The sequence below is a fragment of the Fukomys damarensis genome, unplaced genomic scaffold (genome assembly GCF_012274545.1).
Source record: "Fukomys damarensis isolate Sample0158 unplaced genomic scaffold, DMR_v1.0_HiC HiC_scaffold_4, whole genome shotgun sequence".
Taxonomy (NCBI): Eukaryota; Metazoa; Chordata; class Mammalia; order Rodentia; family Bathyergidae; genus Fukomys; species Fukomys damarensis.
This window is the reverse complement of record NW_022900916.1, coordinates 59,373,196-59,396,042: the sequence shown is the minus strand read 5'-3', so window position 1 is coordinate 59,396,042 and position 22,847 is coordinate 59,373,196. Positions and strand designations below refer to the sequence as shown.

At 38.5% G+C, this 22,847-nt stretch overlaps 1 protein-coding gene and 1 pseudogene across 7 annotated transcripts in view; one reads left to right on the top strand and one right to left on the bottom strand.

The window, feature by feature from the left end:
• Dync1i1 (dynein cytoplasmic 1 intermediate chain 1) overlaps positions 1–22,847 on the top strand; it is a 317,434-nt gene that overhangs the window by 99,699 nt on the left and 194,888 nt on the right. The gene's annotated exons all lie outside the window — the stretch shown is intronic.
• Positions 18,997–21,955, bottom strand: LOC104847850 (annotated as a pseudogene).

Here is a 22,847-nt window from a genome sequence, read left to right as displayed (position 1 = left end):
TGTATATATATATATTTATATATATATAAAAAGACTAATAATAGCAGTATGTTATGCATTGATAGCAGCAACAGCTTTTCCAGGTTCTGCAGTCACCTGAACAGAGTTATAGACATTCAGCACATTCCATTAAACAAAACAACAGCAACAACAACAACAACAACAAAACCAAAGAAAAGAATAATATCCAGAAAACAGCAAAGTTCTGTTGCTGTTGTGGTACCTGGCACCATTTTTTTTATTAGCATATTAATTATCCTCTGGAAAGAGAACATTCTAGAGTAACATCTTTAACTATAGCTCTGATGAAACATGGTCACTACTGTGCATCATAGAGCAGGTACACGATATTTACATTCACGGAAGTATGATATAGTACCGTCCTACATCAATAATGCTACAATCAGTTTTGGTTTGAAATTTGCTTTGCCTGCAAATAAGATTGCTACCCCTGTTTTTTTGGGGGGCTCCTGTCACATGGAGAATTGTTTTCTATCCTTTCACTTTCAGTCTATGAGTTTAGGATTCTTTTGTAGGCACAAGCTAGGAAACAAACACTTATTTTCATAGAAACAGTGGTTTAAGCCATTTATGAGAAAATGAGGTATTGAGAAACTCAAAAACTTGCATTATTTACATGTTATTGTAACTAGACAAGAGAATGATTCTTTTGAGTATGTTGTTAAAGAAATTCTCCAATGTCTATTGTTTTTCTTTGTGAACTCCTGTTGCCTTTAGCAACTAGCATTAAAACTCTTAAATAAAAACACATCTTATAGTTGGGAAATATTAAGGAAGTGAAGAAGTAGTTTGGGAGATGAGCAACTGCAAAAAGAAAAAAGTAGAGTAAGTAATGACAATTAGAAAATAGAAAAAATATAATAGAAAATAGAAAAAAATAGCTGTGTGGCATACAGCAAGAAAAATGTATTGATCAAAAACATGGAAAAGGGACAAAAGAACTTAATGTCCATCCAATGTAGTCTCCATACATTTTATATGGTCAAAGGTTTAATCTGAAACATCTAGTTGAAGACCTTGGAAAATCAACCATACGACTGTGGCTCCATGCGAGTACCTTAAAAGAGGATTGTCTACTGTTGCTGCTACTAGTTTGTAGGAAAGAAAAGCTCCCCACAAATCTTCTGAATTTTGACTTTTCTTTCCTACCTCTTTTCTTTATTGGTACATTTTAGGTATGCAATCATCATTGTACATTCATCATTGGGATCTTGTACCTTTACATGATATATCTTGGTTCTTATTTTTCCCCATCCCCCTACCCTTCCTATACCCCATCCACCCTTCCCTATTTACAGAGACTTTGTTTCCATTTTTTGCCTTTTCTCTTATTTTTTTCTTTTCCCTTATTAGCTTTCCCCTACCCTCCCACTTCTCCTACACCTTTAACATTTCTTCCTATTACACAATATCAGTTATACATTTTGATTCTTATTTACACTTTTAGTTTATCACACCAAAGAAACTATTTGGTATTTACACATGTGTGTCCTATTTATTACACTTAAGAGTATGTCCTCAATGTGCATCTAGTTAGCTATAAATGTCTCTAGGTTCTCATTCTTTGTGGCTGACTAGTACTCCATTTTATAACACACACACACACACACACACACACACACACACACACACACATTTTTATCCAGTCTCCAATTGATGGTACTGTTTCCAAGTTTTAGCTATTGCAAACTGTGCCACTATAAACATGGGTGAGAATATATCACTGTAGTATGATTCTTTTAATTCTTTTGGGAAGACACCCAGCAGGGGAATAGCTGCGTCAAATGGGACTTCTAATCCTAGTTGTTTGAGGTATCTCCATATTGATTGCCACAGAGGTTGTGCAAGCTTGCACTCCCACCAACAATGAAAAAGTGTTCTTTTCTCCCACAACCACACCAGCAGTTTTTATTAGTTAATTTCTTGATAGCAGCCATTCTTTCTGGGGTGAGGTGGAATCTCAGTGTTGTTTTCATCTGCATCTCTTGAATAACCAGTGATGTTGAACATTTTTTCGTATATTTATTTGCTGCTTTTACTTCTATGTTTGAGAAATGTCTGTCCATTTCAGATGCCCATTTTTGAATTGGGTTTTTAAATTTGGGAGGTCTGATTTTTTTTATTTTTTAGTTCTTTATACATTCTAGATAATAGGCCTTTGTCTGAGAAACAGCTGGTAAATTTTTTTTTCCAACACTGTAGGTTGTTTCTTAGCTCTGTTGGTTGTTTCACTTGCAGTGCAGAAGCTTTTTCAAAAAGATGAGATCCCAGTTGTTGATTCCTTGTGCTAGTTCCTGTGCTACTGGAGATTTGTTCATAAAGTCTTTTCCTATGCCAAAGTCTTCAACAGTTCCATCTAACTTATTTTCCAGCAAGGTTAGTGTTTGTGCTTTAATATTTAGAACTTTAATCCACTTTGGTTTTAGTTTAATGAATGATGAAAGGTAGGGTTCTAGTTTTAATCTTTGACAAGTTGAAATCCAGTTTTTCCAGTACCATTTATTAAAGAGGTTACCTTTCCTCCAGTGAGGGTTTTGGCTCCCATTGTCAACGATGAGGTAACTGAGTATGTCTGGAGTTGTTTCTGCATCTTCTAATCTATTCCACTGATCCTCAGGTCTGTTTCTTTGCAAGTTCCATGATATTTTTATCACAGTGGCTTTGTACTATAGTTTCAAGTTGGAGATTTTGATACCCACTGCCATGTCTCTGTTGCCTAGAATGACTTTTGCTTTTCTAGGTCTCTTCTGGTTCCATATGAATTTTTGGATTGTTTTCTCTAGTACAGGGAAATATACTGTTGGGATTTCAATCAGGATTGCATTGAATCTGTATAGAAGTTTTGGCAATATACCCATTTTCACTATATTATTCCTTCCTACCCAGGAAAAAGGGATGTCTTTCCATTTTCTTATATCCTCTTCAATTTCTTTTTTCACAGTGTTGTAGTTCTCAGTGTAGAGGCTTTTGTTTCCTTCTTTAGATTAACTCCTAGATATTTCATTTTTTGGAGGCTATTGTGAAAGGGATTATTTATCTAATTTCTCTCTCAGTGATTCTGTTATTTGTGTACAAGAAAGCTACTGATTTTTGAGTGTTGACCTTGTATCCAGCTATTCTCCTGAATTTGGCCATTGAGTCTAGGAGTCTTTTGGTAGACTGTTTTGGGTCTTCTATGTAGAGTATCATATCATCAGCAAATGATGACAATTTAACTCCTTCCTTTCCTATTTTTATTGCTTTTATTTCTTTCTCTTGTCTAATTGCTGTGGCTAATGCTTCCATAGCTATATTGAACAGGAGTGCTGACAGTGGACATTCTTACCTTGTTCCTCATTTTAGTGTGAAGGTTTTTGGTTTTGACCATTTAGTATGATATTGGCCATTTGTTTTTCATAGATAGCCTTTATCAAGTTGAGATAAAGATCATCTATTCCAATTTTCTGCAGGGTTGTCATCATGAATGGGTATTGAATTTTGTGGAATGCTTTGTCTGCATCTATTGAGATGATCATATGGTTTTATTCCTTGACTCTGTTAATATAGTATATTAAATTTGTTGCTTTACATATGTTGAACCATCCTTGCATTCCTGGGATAAATCCTACTTGGTCAGGGTATATGATCTTCTTGATGATCTTCTGTATTCTGTTTGTCATTATCTTATTGAGGATTTCTGCATCTATGTTCATTAGGGAGATTGGTCTGTAGTTCTCTTTTTTGGTTGGGTCTTTCCCTGGTTTTGGAATCAAAGTAATACTTGTTTCCAGGAATGAATTTGGGAGTATTCTTCCCTTTCAATTTCGCTGAAGAGTTTAAAGAACAGTGGCAATAGTTCTTCTCGAAATGTCTTGCAGAATTCAGCAGTAAAGCCATCAGGACCTGGGCTTTTCTTTGTTGATAAATTTTTAGTTATGTTTTCAATTTCACTGATTGTAATTGGGGTGTTTATAATTTTTATATCTTCTTTGTTCAACTTTGGTAATTCATATGTATGTAGAAATCTGTTCCTTTCTTCTGTATTTTCTACTTTATTAGAATACACCTTCTCAAAGTAGGTATTGATGATCCTCTGAATTTCTCCTGGATCTGTTGTGATGTCACATTTTTTGTTCCTAATTACATGAATATGAGCCTTTTCTTTCCTCTTTTGGATAAGGTTTTGCTAAGGGTTTATTGATTTTGTTTATTCTTTCAAAAAACCAACTCTTCAATTCATTGACTTTTTTTTTGTATTGTTCTCTTCGTCTCCATTGCATTGATTTCTGTTCTGATCTGTATAATTTCCTCCCTTGTATGAGCTTTAGGTTTTTCTTGATCTTCATTTTCTAGAAGCTTACAATTGATCATTAGGTTGTTTATTTGAGCTTGCTCTGTATTCCTAGTGTGGGCATTCACTGCTATAAATTTTCATCATAGAACTGCTTTCATTGTGTCCCATAGATTCCTATATGTTGAACTGACATTATCATTACATTATAAAAACTGTCTAATTTCTTGTTTAATTTCCTCTGTGACCCATTGCTTGGTCAGGAGAGTGTTATTCAATTTCCATGCATTTGTGAAGTTCTTGCGGTTTCTTTTGCTTTTTTTTTTTTTTTTTTTTTTTTTTTTTTTTTTTTTAGACAGGGTCTCACTATGTAGTTGAGACTGAGACTGATCTGGAACTCACTATATAGCCCAAGCGGGTCTCAGACTCACAGCAATCCTCCTGCCTCAGCCTCCCAAGTGCTGGGATTACAGGCATGGACCACCATGCACTGCCTCTTTTGCTATTGATCTCCAGTTGAATTGCTCTATGATCTGACAATATACATGGGATAACTTCACTTCTTTGCATTTACTTCAACATATTCTATGATCTAGTCTTTGGTCTATTTTGGAGAATGACCTGTGTGCAGCCAGAAAGAATGTATATTCTGATATTGTGGGGTGGAACACTGTAGATGTCTATTAAGTCCATTTGTTGAAAAGCTTGGTTGAGTTCTAGCATTTCATTGTTGATTTTTTGTCTAAATGATCTGCCTATTTGTGACAGTGGGGTATTTAGGTCCCCCACTACAATTGTATTAGTGCTTATTTGCTTTTTTCATGTCCCTTAATAATTGTTTTGTATAGTTGGGGTCATTAGTATTTGGTGCATATATATTTGCGATTTTCATCTCTTCATCTTGCATTGTTCCTTTTACAAGGATGCAGTGACCTTCTTTGTCTCTCTTAATTAGTTTTGGTTTGAAATTTATTTTGTCTGCAAATAAGATAGCTACCCCTGCTTTTTTCCAGGTTCCTATTGCATGGAGAACTGATTTCCATCCTTTTACTTTCAGTCTGTGAAATTCTTTTTGAACTAGGTGCATTTCTTGTGTACAGCATATTGTAGGATTTTACTTCTTAATCCATTCTGCCAGGCTATTTCTTCTGATTGGTAAATTGAGGCCATTAACATTGATGGTTATAACTGATAATGTAATTTCTATTGACTTATCATCATGTTATTTTCCTGTTTTTGGCTCTGTTTAATATTTTTCCCCCTCTCTCTTTAATTTCTTGCATTGCCTGCTAGATTTCCTCTGTTGGGGCTCATCTAGTTGTGATCTTCATTATCTTTTTCAAGGATATTATTTAGAATGTTTGGAGTGCTGATTCAGTATTCATGAAGTTTCTCAGGTGTTCTTTGTCATGGAATTATCTTATTTCTCCTTCTTCTTTTTTTTTTTTTTTGTACCGGGGATTTAACTCGGGTCCTTGCGCTTGCAAGGCAGGCCACTGAAACACTGAGCTAAATCCCCGGCCCCTCTCCTTCAATTTTGAAAGTGAGTTTTGCAGGATACATCAGTCTAGTTTAGAGATTGTTTTCTTTTAGGGCTTGAAATACTTTACTCCAGGCTCTCTTTGACTTGAGGATTTGGGTTGAAAAGTCTGCTTTGATTCTGATGGGCTTTCCTTTGCATGTGATCTGTTTCTTTTCTGTACTTGCTTGTAGTATTTCATTCTTCTGTTGAGTCTTTGGGATCTTGATTATTGCATGGCTAGGGGTAGATTTTTTTTTTTATCATGGCTATTTGGAGTCTTATTCGTCTCACTTATTTGTATGTCAAATTCTTTTGCTATGTTTGAGAAGTTTTCTGTCATTAATTTTGTGAACAGTTTTTTATGTCACTTTTACTTTCTCCTGCTTTTTCAAGGACTCCGCTCAGTCTTATATTATTCATCTTTGTGTCATCTAAGAGCTGTTGGATTGATTTCTCATGTTTCCTTACTTTTTAAAAAGAGATCCCTCTTTTCATGGTCACTGACCACCATCCTGTCTTCTGTATCTGATATCCTGTCTTCAGATTGGCTCAGGCTCTTATGTATACTTTCAATAGAGTTTTTTATCTCCTGGATACCTGTTTGATTATGTTTCATGGATTCCATTACTTTCCTATGTTGGGAATTCATGGTTTCCATTTCTTTCCTATACTGGGCATTCATGGCTTCTTATCATGGTCCTGAGCTCATGTATTTTTTTAATCTGTTTCTGTTCCAGTCTCTAATCCTGTCTTTCATTCTGCTCACAATCTCTCTGGTTATCTGGGAAATTATTTCTGTTTTGAATTTTTCTAGAGCCTCATTCATCTGTTTTGTTACTTCCTGTTCTATCAGTTCAGGACATCCAGGTGGTTGATTATCAGACTTTTCCACCTCATTTCCTTCAGAACTTGCCTTTGATGAACAGGCAGCCTTTCTTTGTGCTTGTGCCTTGATTGAATGTCTTCTCATTTCTGTTTTTGTTGTTGGTACTGTCCTTGGTTTGATTCCTGGATTATTACTTTGATCTTCCTGTTATAGTTTGTCTTTAGGTTTTGAGTCTCTGAGGCAATCTCATTTTCAATATACCAGGAAGGACAACTGATTAAATCAATCACAACATCTAGGCCCAAGTAATACAATCAGCATTACAATAGCATCAAACACAGCCTAGAAAAATGACAGTTTGTGGTAGTTATTAATCTATCACCTTTAACTGTGTGAATTATCAAAATTGAGGCTAGAGTCAGAACAATGGTCTTTATGACCCCCCATACCTCTGTGGTATTAATCCAGGTATCTGCCCAGCCAGAAGGCCAGAGGCCACATGTGTTGGGGGGGTCCTGCAGGCACTCACATGGCTGCACCTCTCACTGTTCCTCTGCCCAGGCCCAGAGGGGTGAGGCTGTGTCTTTTCTTAATAGAAATAAAATTGTAGAAAAGTTGATGGACATAAAAATTATTTGTCAAAATTTTTGATTGGCTGTAACTAACTTATTGGTGGTCCTAAAGATGGGAAATTGGACCTGTTTCATAGTAATGCCATTTCCCAAACCAGCTAGAAGTAGTGACATAGATAAGAGCATTTGTCCTATAACCTGTGGACTGCTCCAAGGTCTAGAGAAGTAGCAAGGCTAAGTGCTTTCACAGTAACTTAAAATTAACCTACCCCTGTCAGTAGGAATGATGATAGTTTGGCCTTTACTTACTTTACTTGTGATCATATTGCTCAACTAATTTAGAAGTTAGATTATAAATTTTATCCTTTATCAATAATGAAAGTGTTAATTTTGTTCTTTTATTTTTAATCTGGTTATGATTAATCTTCTTAAAGATATTAACCAGTATCAGACACCAGTTCTAAAGAAATCAAAGTATTAAAGATAATATTAGTGAGTTTATGTAATTAGACAAAGAGTAACTGAGGCTAAGGGGAGATGTTTATATCCTAGGAAAAGAGAAAGAGCCAATTTATAGAAGTCAGTCTCAAGGTCAGAGTGAGTCATACCATTAATAAAGTCACCCTGAAGGCAATCCCTGAAATCCCTTTCACTTCTTTATCAATGTGGGTAAGTCCTAGAGTTGTCAATAGAAAAGAACCAACTGCTCAAAGAGAGGTGAGTAAGGAAAGGCAGCCAAGAAAGTTGTTATAATTGATGATTTCTTTTAAATAAAGAATCAAACAAAGATAAAACCTGGTCACTATCCATAGAGCTGTAGCATGGCATAGGATTTTCTGTAAAATTGTCAGCATAGGATTCCAGTTTTTCTAACAACTCAGATTATTTTGTTGCAGAAAAAGAGTCACCTGACCAAGAAGGTGAGAGGTAGTCTTGAACTATTTCAGAATAATGAATCTCTTTCAGCAGTCCAAAACTTATAGTGCAAAGTTTATTTCATTGTGGTGAATAGAGTAAGTGGTCATTCTCACTGTCATTGTTGCATTGTTGCATGAAGGTGTAGGCTAATTTATTTTCTGCTTATGAGAAGCAAGATTCAGCTGATGGTGCACAGAGATTATTTTCTGGTGTCATATGGTAGTATCTGGCAGCCCGTTCATGTTTCCTGATTCATTAGGCAGTTTGGATCATACATATGCTGTGTGGTAGTACTCTGGATTATATCAGTTCCCAAAAGAAAAATATCATGAAATGTATGTAAGCTTTTAATGTATTAACTATATATGAGGGGTAAGAGTTGCTTTGTGTGTTGTTAACTGCATAATTCCATGCACACTCAAGCTGAGGACACCACATTTGTGTGTATTTTCTATCCCCATTTGAAGCCCCTTTCCTGTTTTCTTCTACTTTTGTAGAGCTAGCTACCACTTTGATTTGTTTAGCCTTCACCAAGTTTCTATCTCCTGGCATCTCTTTCACTAAGAATATTACAAAGATAAAATGAGAAAATAATTGGAAATGCCTTTCATTAAATTATTATTTCAGTAATACCTATTTTTTGGCCACTGGAGTTTCCTTAAATTATTATTTCAGTGATACCTATTTTTTTGGCCACTAGAGGGCTGAAGAAATATAAATATATACCAATTCCCCTCATAAAATGGGCCAAGAGGATGTTCTTTTCAATCATGAGCTAAGAGACAAAGAGGACAGAAAGCTATGCCACATTTCTTCCAGTGTCTGGGTAGAGGGCTTGAGAAGCTGTTTCCTTCCCTCCAAAATGCACAACAGCAGTAATCTCTACACGGTCATCCAGCAGAAATAAGCAGTGTCCCTGTCATCTTCAGGTGCTGGGAACAGTCAGTGATTTGGCTGCTGTGGGGATCGCTGGGTGGGCTGGCAGTCCTGAATCTTCCAGTAACCACTGCTAGAAGTGCCAGCTTAGGTACATTCATGCTCATCTGGGATCAGTTTTTTCTTTCTTTGTTTTAATATAACCCAGATCTTATGACCCGGGTGTTATGTTGAGTATTAGTTCAGTGAAGTATGATGAAATTTGAAGAGGTGGGAAGAAATTTTCCTTTCCACCCCTAAAGAGACAGCACTCTGAGGAAATAGGACTCTCCACTCCCCTCTGCTTAGGTAATCCTTGGCTTGCCATATTTGGGAAAGAAAATGAAAGGTTTGCCTACATAGTTGAAATCTCTCGTCACATTATATCATCTGAAGCCTATTTGTATGTTGGGATCATTTTATTTGGTTTTGGTTAGGCATAAAAGTGTTCTGTGGTCTCCTTTTTTCAAGGCCTCTGGCTTTTGGAAAATTGAGTGATTTCATCCCTGTCCGGGATTCCTAGTGAAATCTTGTATTTTTACTCAAACTACTTGATCAATTAGTTATGTCAGCTGCCCAAAATGTATCTTTTTATTAACAGCACCTTTTATCAATTCATTGGAATTAGAAATTGCAATCATGGTCTGAGGCTGGTAACATCTTGTAATAATTTATAAATATTAGTTTTTTTTTAAAGGCACTACAATTGCTCATTTGTGAACTTTTTGCATGTGTCCCTGTGTGAGAAATTGCATTTGTATTATTATTAGTTCTGACAAACTAGATTAGATCTTGGCTATTGTTAAGTGGTTCTATCTTCCCTCAAATCTACTGGGAGACACAGCGTTTTAAATGGATTTAATTAAAACTGCATGTGATTTACAGAATTGCCTCCAGTCAGTATGCCATTCTTTGGGACTGAAGGGAGTTTCTGCTAATGTGTAATGATGTTTTATATGGGAGGTGCTTGCAACTCCTGCTTAGTAGCCCCAAGGTAGTTTCCCTGAATGACATGGTGGTGAAATACTAAAATTCTAAGAAATCCCTTATACTTAAGTGGGTTGTGTTTACACTAACTAATGTATGCATAGATGTGTTAAATATGTTTGTTGAAGCTGTGAGTGACATGGATTGTGTTTCAACACGAGCAATATGTTGGCAGGGAAAGGTTTTTATAGAATTCAAAAGTGGCAGTAGTTTGGAAGATCTGGTATACATACTACTTTTTGAAGTATGAAAAATAGACAAATTGTGGAATTTCCTCTTAAAATTTAGTTCATTTAGTCAACTAGTTTCAAAGGTTCTCCCTTAGTGAGCAAGAATTTTAAAAATGGTTCTCAGCATCAGTTTAAAAGAGATCCTTGAAAAATATCAATTTTAGAACTTGATAGGTTTTTTAATGAAGACATCTGTTACATTTCTTAAATATTTTTTAAAGGAGGAGTTGCTCAATAAAACTTTATAGTGTCATGAAGCTCTCTCCCTGACTCATATTCTGATTCTGGGAATTTATCTTTGATGGTAGTGATGAGGGAATAACAACAGGGAAATAACAACTCATCTTGCCCTGCTTTCTCTCCATGTTTAGTTTTTCAAATGATGAAAACAGTCTGGCAGGCTGAGAAAGGAAAAATTGCAAGTTGGAGCCTAAATTGGACAAGTTTAGCGAGAGCCTGTCTCAAAATTTAAAAAAATAAAAAAAAAGAGCTAAGGATGTCACTTAATGTGAAGGGGCTGAGGTCAACCCACAGTGGCACCCCCACGCAGCAAGTGCACCCACATACAAACATGACAGACAGCGATAAAAACATTTCTGAGGAACGCAGTCTTTAACATCATCTCTGTTAAGTGGGTGACACATGTCTAACCATTTCATAGAAATTGAGGAGCACACAAGCGAAGTCAGTTTCTGAAATTAAAGAGAACTAGTTTGGTGCAAAGCAGAAAGCAGAATGTTCCAGATCAACAAGCAGCACAAGAGAGTAGAATTTCTAGGACATGGAAACAGGTCAGATCCCAGGATGGTGGAGTTGTGAGAGCAAGAAATGAATAGTCAACTTCTCTGGAAAGAAGGTTGAAATGAAGGAAGTTTGTGGGGATCTGGGGCAGGAAGTGCTTAAGAATAAATCAGCGAAGTGGACAGCAGGAATAGTCAATGAGTGGAGGCCAATGGATCCTATCGGTTGGCAGGATTACAGGCTGCACCTCCTTATCTGCCCCATAGAGTTGTCGTGAGATCAAATGGAGTCAACATTTAAAAACATCACCTCGATTCTTAGTAAAATGCTTGATACATTTGAAGTGCTCATAAATTTTAATGTAAAAATTACCATTTATACATATCCTAACCCAGATGTATTAAATGTTTCCATAAAAGATTCTTTGTATCAATTAAAATATGCTTTCTCTTCTAGAAACCCTGTCTTTTCTCCAGATCTGAATGGCATGTTATTTTAGAATTCTCATTGTAAATTGATCTTAGCTTCTTAAAACTGAAATCTTTTTAGGTAGTCATATCTCTTTCAAAAATTACAATGATAGGAACAAAGACTGTTAAAAAAATTGTATGCCTTTACTTCAATTTTTTTATCCTTAATTTTGTAAGAGGAAAATTTATCTGAAGAAAAAAATTGTTACCAGCAATTATATTATAAAACCTACTTTCAAGAACTGGGTGACATTAATAGTAGCTTTATTGAGTGCCTATTAATTGTGCAGTGTGACATGCTGTCCACATACTTCCTGTTTAATCTTCACTCTTGCACTAGATGGATCTGAGAATTCCACATTTTATAAAGCAACTAAGGCTCAGAGCATTTAATTTGCTGGCAAATAGCCAAGGCAGGATTAACAGTGAATACTTCTTGACTTTAAGCTGCTTCCCCACAAAACTACTCTGCCTGAAACCAGACAGCCAATCTCCTTTAGAAGACAACAGTCTTTCTCAAAGTATTTTGACATTAGTAAATTGACCAGCTATGTCTATCTGGACAAACCTTTACCAAGGAGACAAACAGGAAAAAAAAAAAAGGTGAGGAAATTCTAGATAATACAGATGAAACAGGCAAAAAACAAACAAACAAACAAACAAACAAAAACAAAACAAAACTCAGTTTCCGATGAGGGACATGTGAGGGGAACATCAGTAATCACAAAGAACAGGTTAGAAGCATGCCCTTTATGAGTGATGATATTTTGTTTCCATGGCAACTAAACATGAGTCTAGTGAAAGTGAGAGTTAAAGCCCTATTTCTCTTTACTCAATCTGGATATGTGCTCTCTCTCTCTCTCGCTCTCTCTCTCTCTCTCTCTCTCTGTCTCTGTCTCTGTCTCTCTCTCTCTCTCTCTCTCTATATATATATATATATATATATATGAATATGACAGATTGACTTTCAACAAGGAATAATTTTAAAAGACTGTTTTATGTCACCTTTGCCTCAAAATTCTCCCAAGACTTTTAGCTAAGTGCAGAATGGCTTATGAGCATAGGGGATCCTCCTTCAGTGACACCTACAGCCAGTCTTAGTCAGTTTGCTCTGGTCTAGTGGTTCCTAACCCTGGCTGCATGGTAGAAACATGTGGGAAGTTTTAAAAATATATAAACATCTGGACTCCCGCCCTAGGGATTCTGATTTGATTGGGCTGGCATAGGGTCTTAAAATCTATCTGGTAATTAACGTAGACCACCAGGACTGAGGATCACATCTCTATTCAAAGGAGATTCTGATAATGACAATTCTCTGGACTCTGTTTTTTGCTATGGTTCCTGCTTCTGAAACACCCTTTGTCTCACCTCCCCTTCTACCTCCTCCTGTCCACCTTCTCTGGTCCACTACACCTGTTAAGACTTTCTTATTTTTACAAAGCCCTTCTCTAATGCCCTAAAGCTTTCCTGTCTCATCATTTCTCTTTCATTTAAACAGTTCCAGAAAGGTTTTATGGCCCCCTCCACGATGGCCTCTGTATCCCTTATCACTACCTCCTGTCACCCTTCCATTTGAGCAGGAATAGTGTTACTGATTTCTTTATACCCTAGTAGCTGAATATGATTAAATCATGCATTTCAAATGTTGCAAAGAATTATTGACACAGACCTGTGGGGAGAAGAGTTCATTGTTTCCTCTATTTTTGATGATGTCTACATGAAGTCTAAGATTGGACTCATTAAGAAGGAGAGCTCTTGTTTTAGGGTCTGCAAACCCTCTGGTAATATATTTAGGATTCAGAATGGGCCCAGGTGCCTCATTTTCAGTAGAGGGTTCCATTGCTTTAACTTTTCAAAGTTGCCCATCCATGACCTATTGAGATCTTATAAGACAGTGTCCTACATGATAAATCTCCATAGCTCAGCCCTCAATGATGATCCAGTGATCCTAACTTGACCTCTTTGCTGAGCACTGGTCCTCTCTTGCTTTCTCTACCATGCTGATATGGTTATAGAACCTCCATTTAGGTTGCCAACCTATGGGGAATTTCACTATTCTAAAATAATCAAGTATAATGCCTACCTTTTGGATTATTAAATACTTTTTAAATGAAAAATAAAATTAGAATAAAAGTCCTCCTGTTAGTAAGCTCAAAAATGTGCAAATTCTCATCCTTATTAAGTGATGAAAGTATAGAAGTCCTGCCATTGTCCTCAAGTGACACACAGGAGAAAAGTGTTCACATGCATGTGTAAGTGTGAGTGTATATGTATTGCGTATGAGTATTTTACCAAATATAATTTTTCTTAGAAAAAATGTTAGAGATTCAGTTGTCTGCAAAAGCAATAAAATTCATTTTGGCAGGCCACCTATGAGTTTCTTACTTTTCATTATTTGCTGCTGAAACATTGGGACTAAAACAACAACAATCAAAACATGACTTAGTAGCTGCTACACATAATTTTTCTATTCCTGGGCACAAATTTGCCAGAAAAGCATCTGTCTTCTCAATTGAACTCATTTGTAATTCTAGTATGTAAGAGGGAAAAACTGGAAGGACCTCCACGTAAGTGTAATTTCGGTAATTCTGAAGTAACATGATGCAAGGAATTTTGATTGGCACTCAGTTCAGTATGGGAAGGAGGGAGGGGATGGGCAGGAGAATAAAAATGATCAAGACTCCATATGTATGTACCAATTCCTTGAGGCAAATGTAAATATTATGCATCACAAACATGCATTAATTAAAAAAAATAAGTGCTTAGAAGTAGTTGGAGGGAGTTGCAACTGTGATTCAGTCTGAATAAACTGAAATAGCTCATAGGAGGTATTATGGTTTGTGTCCCCCCACCAAAGCCTCATGTAGTCATAGGTGGAGCATTTTTAGATGTGGCTGAATCTTGAGTATGTGATGCTGGAATTAACTCATGATGCATTATACTCAAGGACACTATACAGAGGGTGAGCGCTACCCCTCGTAAGAAGTCTGGATAAGGTAAAAGGGACAGAGAGATGCTGTTAAGGTCCCTTGCTATTTTTTATGTCTTCTGCATGCAATGAACTGTTTCTCCTCTGTGATTCCCTTCTGCCATGTGCTATTGTTTGGAGACAGCCAACTATGAACTAAAACTTCTACTAACTGTGAGCTAACAAGCCTTTCCTCCTTTAACTTGTGGGTGTCAGGTGTTTTGTCTTCAGTGAGGAAAAATAAGACAGAATTTAGTACCAAGAGTGGGGTCATTGCCTTTGGGACTAGCTTGGGGGTAGAGTTTGGAAAGGTTTGGAGATGCTGGCTGAAAAAGTAGATCTAGAATGTCTTTGGCTGTACTTCTAGTTACAGGAGATTCTAGTTAGATCCCAGAAGTCCAGAATGCTGACAGAAATGTTGCCTGTGAAGATCAGACTTGGGAGATTTCTGCTGGGAAGAAGGACCACAATGGCTGTTGAACTCCAGATGCTGTGTGTTATTCCTTGGCAGAAAGTTTCTTTGCATTTTTCTCCTGTCCAGAAACTTTGTCTGAGTCTGAGATTAAGCATGGCAGAGTAATTAATCTGGCAGAAGAAATTTCAAGGCACTATAATGTTGAGGTGGTGGCTACTGTTGGGGGCTTTTAGACAGATTTAGGTTGAGAATCAGGAAAAAAGAGTCCAGCAGAGTGATTTAAACCCTTTAGTGTTTTGCCAAAAAGCAAGCTTCAGTAAAGCTGGGAAGTACAAAGATAGAGCAGAGGAGATCTTGCTTGCTGAGAAGGAACGAGAGAGTAGAAAAAATAGCCTGATGGCTCAAATGAAGCAGCAGGACTCTACCCTTTGCAGCCTCAAAAGTGCAAAAGTGAAAGACTTTGCTTTGAGGAGAAATCCCCAGAGCACCATGTTCCAGAATGGTGGTGGCCTAGGAAAGTTGTTCTTTGGGATTTGGTTCATAGGCAGTGGACCCCTACAGTCAAGAGAGAAGGAAGTCTGCTTACTGCTCCAGATGGCAGCAGACCTTGGCATAATCCATGTAGTGCTGGCTTGTTTTTTTCCAGTACCATGGATGAAACTCAGGACCTTGCACTTTCAAAGCAGGTGTAGCGCCACTGAGTTAATCTCCGGCCCATGGTGCTGGTTTTAGGCACATGCAGAACTCAAGAGTTGTGGGGTCAGGAGGCTTCCACTCAGATTTCAGGAGAGGGCTTGGGAGACCAGGCAGTGTGCCCCTTAGAGGGCAGAGTATGAAGCTGTGTGTGAGAAGTCAAAGGTGCAGTGAAGACCCCAGAAGTTTGGAGAATCCAGGAACGTAGATCCATCTGAAGAAAACTGCAAGGACAGAGCAAATCTGGCCAAAGAGAGAAGCTATGGGAGCTACAACCACTGGCAGTGCTGTAGGGGTGGAGCCACGCAAGCCCTTTGGAGATCCCAATTTACTATGGATTGCTGTGAACCCTAGAAATAGAACCGTGGGAGTTAATGTTCACCCTGCTGCATTTTGGTGTTGCTTTGTTCCCATTACTTACTATCTCCCTCTTTGTAACTTTTGGAATGGAAATGTCTATTTTTTTGGCATGAATGTTGGAAGTGTTTAACTTTCCATTGAATGTTGGAAGTGTTTAACTTTCATTTGTACAGAGGCTTGCATCTAAGTATTTTCCTTAAATCTCAAAGGAGACTTTGGACTTGGACTTTCCCAAGCTTGGATTTTTCAAGCAATGCTGAAACTGTCAAGTCTTTGGCAACTCTTGGAGATGGACTAAATGCTTTTCTGCATAAAGGGATGTGAATGAATCTTTGGGGGACTGGGCAGAATGTTATGGTTTGTCTTTAGATGTCTTCCCAAAGTCTTATGCTGTCACAGGTAGGTTTTTTCAGAGGTGACTGAATCTGGAGTGTGTGATGCCATAATTGATTCATGGTGCAATGCTAGACTCAAGGGCTCTAGGTTAAGAGTGTGAGTGCGACCCACCCTAAGTAGTCTGGATAAGATAAAAGGGAGACAGAGATGCTGTTAAGGTCCTTTGTTACATTTGCTATCTTCTTCATGCAATGAACTGTTTCTCCTCTATGATGACCCAATGCAATGTGCCACTTTGCTTTGGACCCAGACAACTGTGGACTAAAACTTCTACAAACTGAGCTAAACAAACCTTTCCTGCTTTACCTTGTGGGTGCCAGGTGTTTTGTCTCAGCAATGAAGAAAAGCAACTAAGATAGGTAGCAAAGATATAGTTTAGCAATATGCACATGTCACATAAGTATGTATCTGTATTTATACTTCAGAATATTTACCAATATATGACATAATCAAGTAAAATGTCAATGTCTTCTACAGAAAAACTAGTATTAAAATTCAAATTTTCAAAATGTAAAACTTAGGAATTCACTATTCACACTTTTAAAGAACTTGCTTTATAAAATAATCTATCAGAGTATTTCATTTACATTACCTCCTTCTGTGTTGGAACAGCTTGTTGATGAGTTCCAGTAGTTTTCAAATTTTAGTATGTAGTGGTATCATCTGAATGTTATGTTAAAATGTAAATAAGTTACTTGACTCCTGACTTCACTATCTCTGTTTTTTTTTGGGGGGTTGTTTTTTTTTGTTTTTTTTTTGTTTTTTGAGGCAGGGTCTCACTATGTAGTTGAGACTGACCTGGAACTCACTGTGTAGCCCCAGGCTGGTCTTGAAGTCACAGCAATCCTCCTGTCTCAGCCTCCCAAGTGCTGGGATTACAAGCATGTACTACCACGCCTGGCCTGATTCTGGTTTTGGATGGGTCCTAAAACTTTGCACTTCTGAAATTTCTCAGGGAAGTTAATGCTGCTGGTCTGGGCACAACAGCTTTCGAGCTGCTGGTTTAGGAAAGCTCTGCCTGATCTTGGCAACAAATCTATGATGTAATAAAATTTGTACCCATACATCTTTTTCAGTATTAGGGGTTGAATGTGTCTGTCCATCTGTATGTTGATGTTCTAACCCCTTGTGCCTCAGAAGGCCGCTGTATTTTTTTTTTTTTTGCACTGCTAAATATAGTTGTCTTTATTTTCTTTTTTTTTTCTTGCTCTGCTCTATCTAAACACAAAGTAAAACTACAGGACTGAAATTAACAATGCACTAAAATCAGCAATAAGTTATGAAAATCATAAAGCTTTTTTTAAGTAATTAAGCGTAGTTATATTTAAAGTGTACAAAGTCCAAAGGAGGAGGAAGGCTTTGCAAGGTAAGCTTGAGGACTGGATGGAAACCTGGGCATTTGAAAGACAGTGAGAATGTGTGACATCAAAGAGCAGCTGGGAATTTCACTTAGAAGAAAATAGCATTTCTGAAAATAGAAGAGCAACAATGGCAAATGCACAGTGGGACTGTGAAATGGGACTGTAGAAAAAGGAAGCAAATCTTTACAACAGAATGAATGAAGTGCCGACTTTAACTGTGTTAACTATGACATTGTCTACTCTGTATATCAGATGGTTAAAAACTGGTAAGGGTAATGAATCTTAAAACAAAAACAGCACTGATCTTTCTCTACCTAGCCCAGACCTCATTCCTTTGTGCTGTATAGTGTTGTTATCAAATGCTGCATCAAAATGGATTTTTCCCAATGTTTTTCCACTCTAAAAGATATCAATGTTTACTTATCGACAAGCTTTAAAAAGATGTCATTTTGGTTTTCAACACATATAAACAGTTATCAAAATCTCAAAAATGCTGCCACGGCTCAGACTTTGGCCTGCTAGTCTGCGTGCTCAACACTTCCGACTCACGCAGACTCAGAGGCATGTAGAGCTTTTTCCTTCTTGTCCCCAGTCCATACTCATAGGCCTGTGTGTCAGAGGCCATCACGCAGGAGTGCCCTCGCGGCCTAGGAGGGTGGGCTGGTGAGCTGGTGGTTGGGTGCCCGAGGGCTAACGATGTGGGGTAAATTCCGCTGACTTAGCATGGAATACAACGGAAAGCTGAGCTGCAGGATGATCCCTCTCAAAAGGCTTCCTGGAGTCTCCCCTCTTGTACAGCATGAAATGAAGTTTGTTTGTTTTTTAAAGAATCGATCAACCACAGGCTTCACGATAAGTTGTCCCAGGCTGAGTTTTAATAGCTCTTTAGCTGCCCAGGTTTACTGCCCGATTATCTTGTCTTCCTTGCTATAGATTTAATTTTATTTCTAGGACTAAGAAGCTCAGGAAGGATTCACGACCCCGTCTTTTAATGTGTCTACCCAGTGTGGTATGAGCAAAGTAGAAAAAAGATGGGCTCTCCAATGTCCCCTCTTAAACCAACTAAATCAAAACAAGGCGATTTCACATTTCCTGCTGCCATTAGGAATGAATGTTTTTCCAATACTAATATTGTGAATATTTGTTCAGCTGGGGAAGCTGTACCCCACTTTTTGCTAAGTACTTGCTTCGATGCAGGTCTTTTGACCTTTTTGTCCAAGTATAATTTTGCTTAGCTTTAAAAGGAGGCTGCATTATGAACCCAATTTAAGAGACTGTGTTGGATTGGCCGCGAAACTATTTTGCCCCGCGCTGTTGTGTCGTGCCGGGTTCTAGGAAGCGAACGAAAGTTGGACGCTGGCCCTGGAGTAACCCTCACCCCTCCGATGCTCTGCAGACTGCTGTGGTCATCAGTGTCACTGATGCTGGTGGTGCTTATGTCGTCCGCTTCTCCATGGGAGAACTCGGTGCTTTCAACGCCCACGTCAGTCTTCGCTCCTCCGAATCAGAACGACCTGAAGAAATCGTCGATGCAATGTTGTCCATTCACCTTCGTTCCATTTCTTGAGGACCCTGCAGCTGTGCCAGTCATCGCTTTAAAAATCTCTGTTCTCGTTCCAAGTTCTCAAGCTGCATCTGGCTCGCTCTTTCAGCTTCTTCAAGTTTCTTGATACGTGCTTTGGCTTGGTTGAGCAAACCAAGCATTGTGTGCCCGGTGCAGTTGGTCCTAGTGGAATCAAAACATTTAAGCGTTGCAAACAGGCGCAGATGAGCTGGCGGATTCTTTTCCAGCTTACTGTGTGTAGACCCGTTGGCAGTGCTGATATTGCTGCACCCACTGCTGTGTTTCTGGGCCTGGCTCAATCTCCCTGGGGGCTTTGAATACTGTACCGGGGGTTCTAGGTGTGGAAGGGAACCATGAGGCACGGCCATGTTCACACTTTCGCTCCGGCCCTCCAAAAATGCTCAGCCTCCAGCAGGCGCTGCACGTTGACCGTGAGCACCTGCTCCTTGGGGACAGCAGGTGACGACCTGGCCTGTCCACAGTGGCCTTCGGGCCTGCCAACAGAAGGCACTGCAGACTTCCCAGACATGTGCATTAGGCGGGCGGGCCTGCTGGGCCCACGGCCCAAGTCTCCCTGGCCGCCTCCCTTACCCCGCCTGCTACGCCACCCCTGAAGGCCACTGTATTAAAAGACAGGCTCTTTACAGAGGTTAACATCAGGCCATTAGGGCGAGCACTGATCTGATGTGACCAGTGCCCTTATAAGAAGAGGGAACACAGTCACACACAGATGGAAAATCACATGAAGACATAAGGAGGCCTGTCCAACCCAAGTAGAGGCAGAAAGAGAGAGGTCTCACAAAACACTCTCCCACCATCTTGACTAGGACTTTCAGTCTCCAGAACTGTGAGGAAGTAGACTTCTGATATTTAAGCCGCCCACTCCGTGCTGTGGTGTCATGACAGCCCTAGAAAACTAATACAGACCGTGGGATTCAAAGGAAAATGGCTGCTTAGGAAAGTTCATTAGATTGTTTTGCATTTGGCATAAGAGTAAAAAGTGAAAACCAGTGCTACAGTAAAGGAAGAAAACAGAGAGAAATACAGCCTTCTCTTCTGCTTTCTGTCTAGTTTTGATTTTGTGGGTTTCTCTGGGCACCTGGGCTTGGGGGAGATATTTGATCTCAAAGTTTAATAGGGGACACTCACAGTCTGCTAGGTTGCGAGGAAAATGGGGGATACCACAGGGCAAGAATGAAGACATTTCTTTCTGTGTTCCTCGATAGTTCATCTCTTTGGGAGTGATACACTAATGTGCAGGGGTGATAAAATGAGGGGTGTATAGTAGGAGTGCACAGTGTCTATTTGTTTTGCTCTCTGTTTTCAAGATTTGAAGTTAAATCTGTCCTGACCCCTCCTTGGTCCTCTATGTATTTCCCTTACCCATTTACATCTCTTTTTTGGTTGTGCCTCTCAGTGAGTGGCCCTCCATTTTAAAGTGTCTTGTACTGGTTATTGTCCCTTAGATGGTACACTTTTGTCACATTCTCTGGTAACATTGGCTGTGTATAATTTTTTTATATACAGCAAAAATTGAGGAGGGGGTACCAGGAATCGAACTTGGGACCTTGCACTTGGGAGGCAGGCGGTGGAACCACTGAGCTAAATCCCCAGCCCTAAATATTTTTATGGTAAGATTTCTTTCTAGCAGTAATGATGGCTATGATATTAGCAATACTAACCCGCATCTCACAGATGAAAAGAATAGAGACGAGATAGCATTTTCACAAGTGAGATGGATAATAAAGTCACTTGCTTTTAATATCTTTGCTTAGGCTCTGTGTCCTCTAAGAAAAATGCTATCTTTTATTAGAAAGTAGCAATGAAATTGCAAATTCTCTCCTTATAACTTTTCTTAAATTAGTTCCACCCTTAGTTTTTTAAAATAACTTTTTATATATCTTAGTGCAGAAAGTTTTGAAAAGGGTGGTTGGAAAGAAATTCCTGGTTTTAGCTACTGAACACAAGTATGTTTTGAAGTACTCTCATGACAGCATTTCCAAAAAAAAAAAAATACATTTATTCATCCTGAAGGATTGTGATATTGAGAGGCCTGGGGGAGTCAACTATTATGAAGACAATTTGAGAAACATAAATAAGAGAGTGCTTTGATCAGCACTTGTGATTCAACAAAGTCCTAGTCATCTATTTCTTGATTTTTCTCTAGGATTTTATAATCAAACAAGTGAAAGGTAGAGAAGTCCATAATGTCTTTTTGGCAGAAATACCAGTGATTCTATGTGAAAGAGGCCCATTGGGTGTCATGTGATTTAGTTTATATAATATAGAGAACTTTTGTTTAAAAATCTAAAAATGACAAATACAAAATATCCCTGCCAATAACATCCTGAAAGTTCAGTGTAACAAGAAAGATTGTTTGGGCTTCATGGTCTCTACTTAGCTGAGGATACGTGCCTTCCTCTTTGTTTTTTATCTAGCTGGTGTCCACTGTATTGCTGGGCACTCCATGAAGGTCAGCTACCAAATGTATAGGCTCGCTTAACAAAGATTGCTGATGGTATAAGCCTAGAAATCTAGGATATACTGTGAAATAGTATGGGCAGACTTGAAGAATTTCTTTGAGCTGTCAAATGTGGTAGTGCAAATGGGAAATATAGTTAATATAGACAGATGTCAAACAAAGCCAAGTAGAACAGGAAACAAAAATATGAAATGAAACAGGAGTGTGCTGACTAGGATGTCACTTGGAGACTTGGGTTTGGCATCTCTTGAAGCAGTCTTCCCTGTGAAAGGTTGAAACAGACATTTCCATGTGAAATAAAAATTTACTTAGTTACTTGATGGGAAACCACTTCCTAAACAATCTAGAATTTATGATAAAGCCTTGCATTCTGTCTCCTGCTATTGCTTATGAAGAAATTCACTAAAGGTTTAATATGTCGAATTACACAATTTTCATGTGACATTGCAAATACCTGTCTCTCCCTCATCTACCTAGACCTAATACCCTAGAGAATGAAAACTGTTAGCTTCCTTAGTCCATTAAACTGCTGTAATAGAATATCATAAACTGGGTCACACACATAAAAGCAGCCCAAGTTTATTCCTCACTGTTTTGTAGGCCAGAATGACCAAGGTCAAGCTTCTCTCATGTCAGTACTTGGTTAGGCCCTGCTCTCTGTTCATAAACAGTGCCTCTCGGGAGAGGTATCTCTCAGAAGTCTTTTATCAGGGCACTAATTCCATTCATGAAGCCTCTACTTTCCCTCTCATGACTGAATCCCCTTCCCAAGACCTGACTCCTGATACCATCACATGGGGGGTTAGAATTTCAGCACATATATTTGGGGGAGAGGGCCTTATACATTGAGCCCACTGCACTAGCACTGCACCATGGAGTAAAAGGGAGTGTGTCTTCTTTCTAAATACAGGTAGTGAACACTTCATCACTGACTCACTATGAGTCTTCATGCCTATGCCAGTTATTTATTTATTTATTTATTTATTTATTTATTTTTGGTACCAGGAATTGAACTCGGGTCCCTGTGCTTGCAAAGTAGGCCACCGAATATGCCAGTTATTTCTTGAAGGTAAAGTTCAGGGTCAAGTTGAGAGGGACAGGAGAGGAACCATTTTTTCCACCCTTTTTTCTAGGGA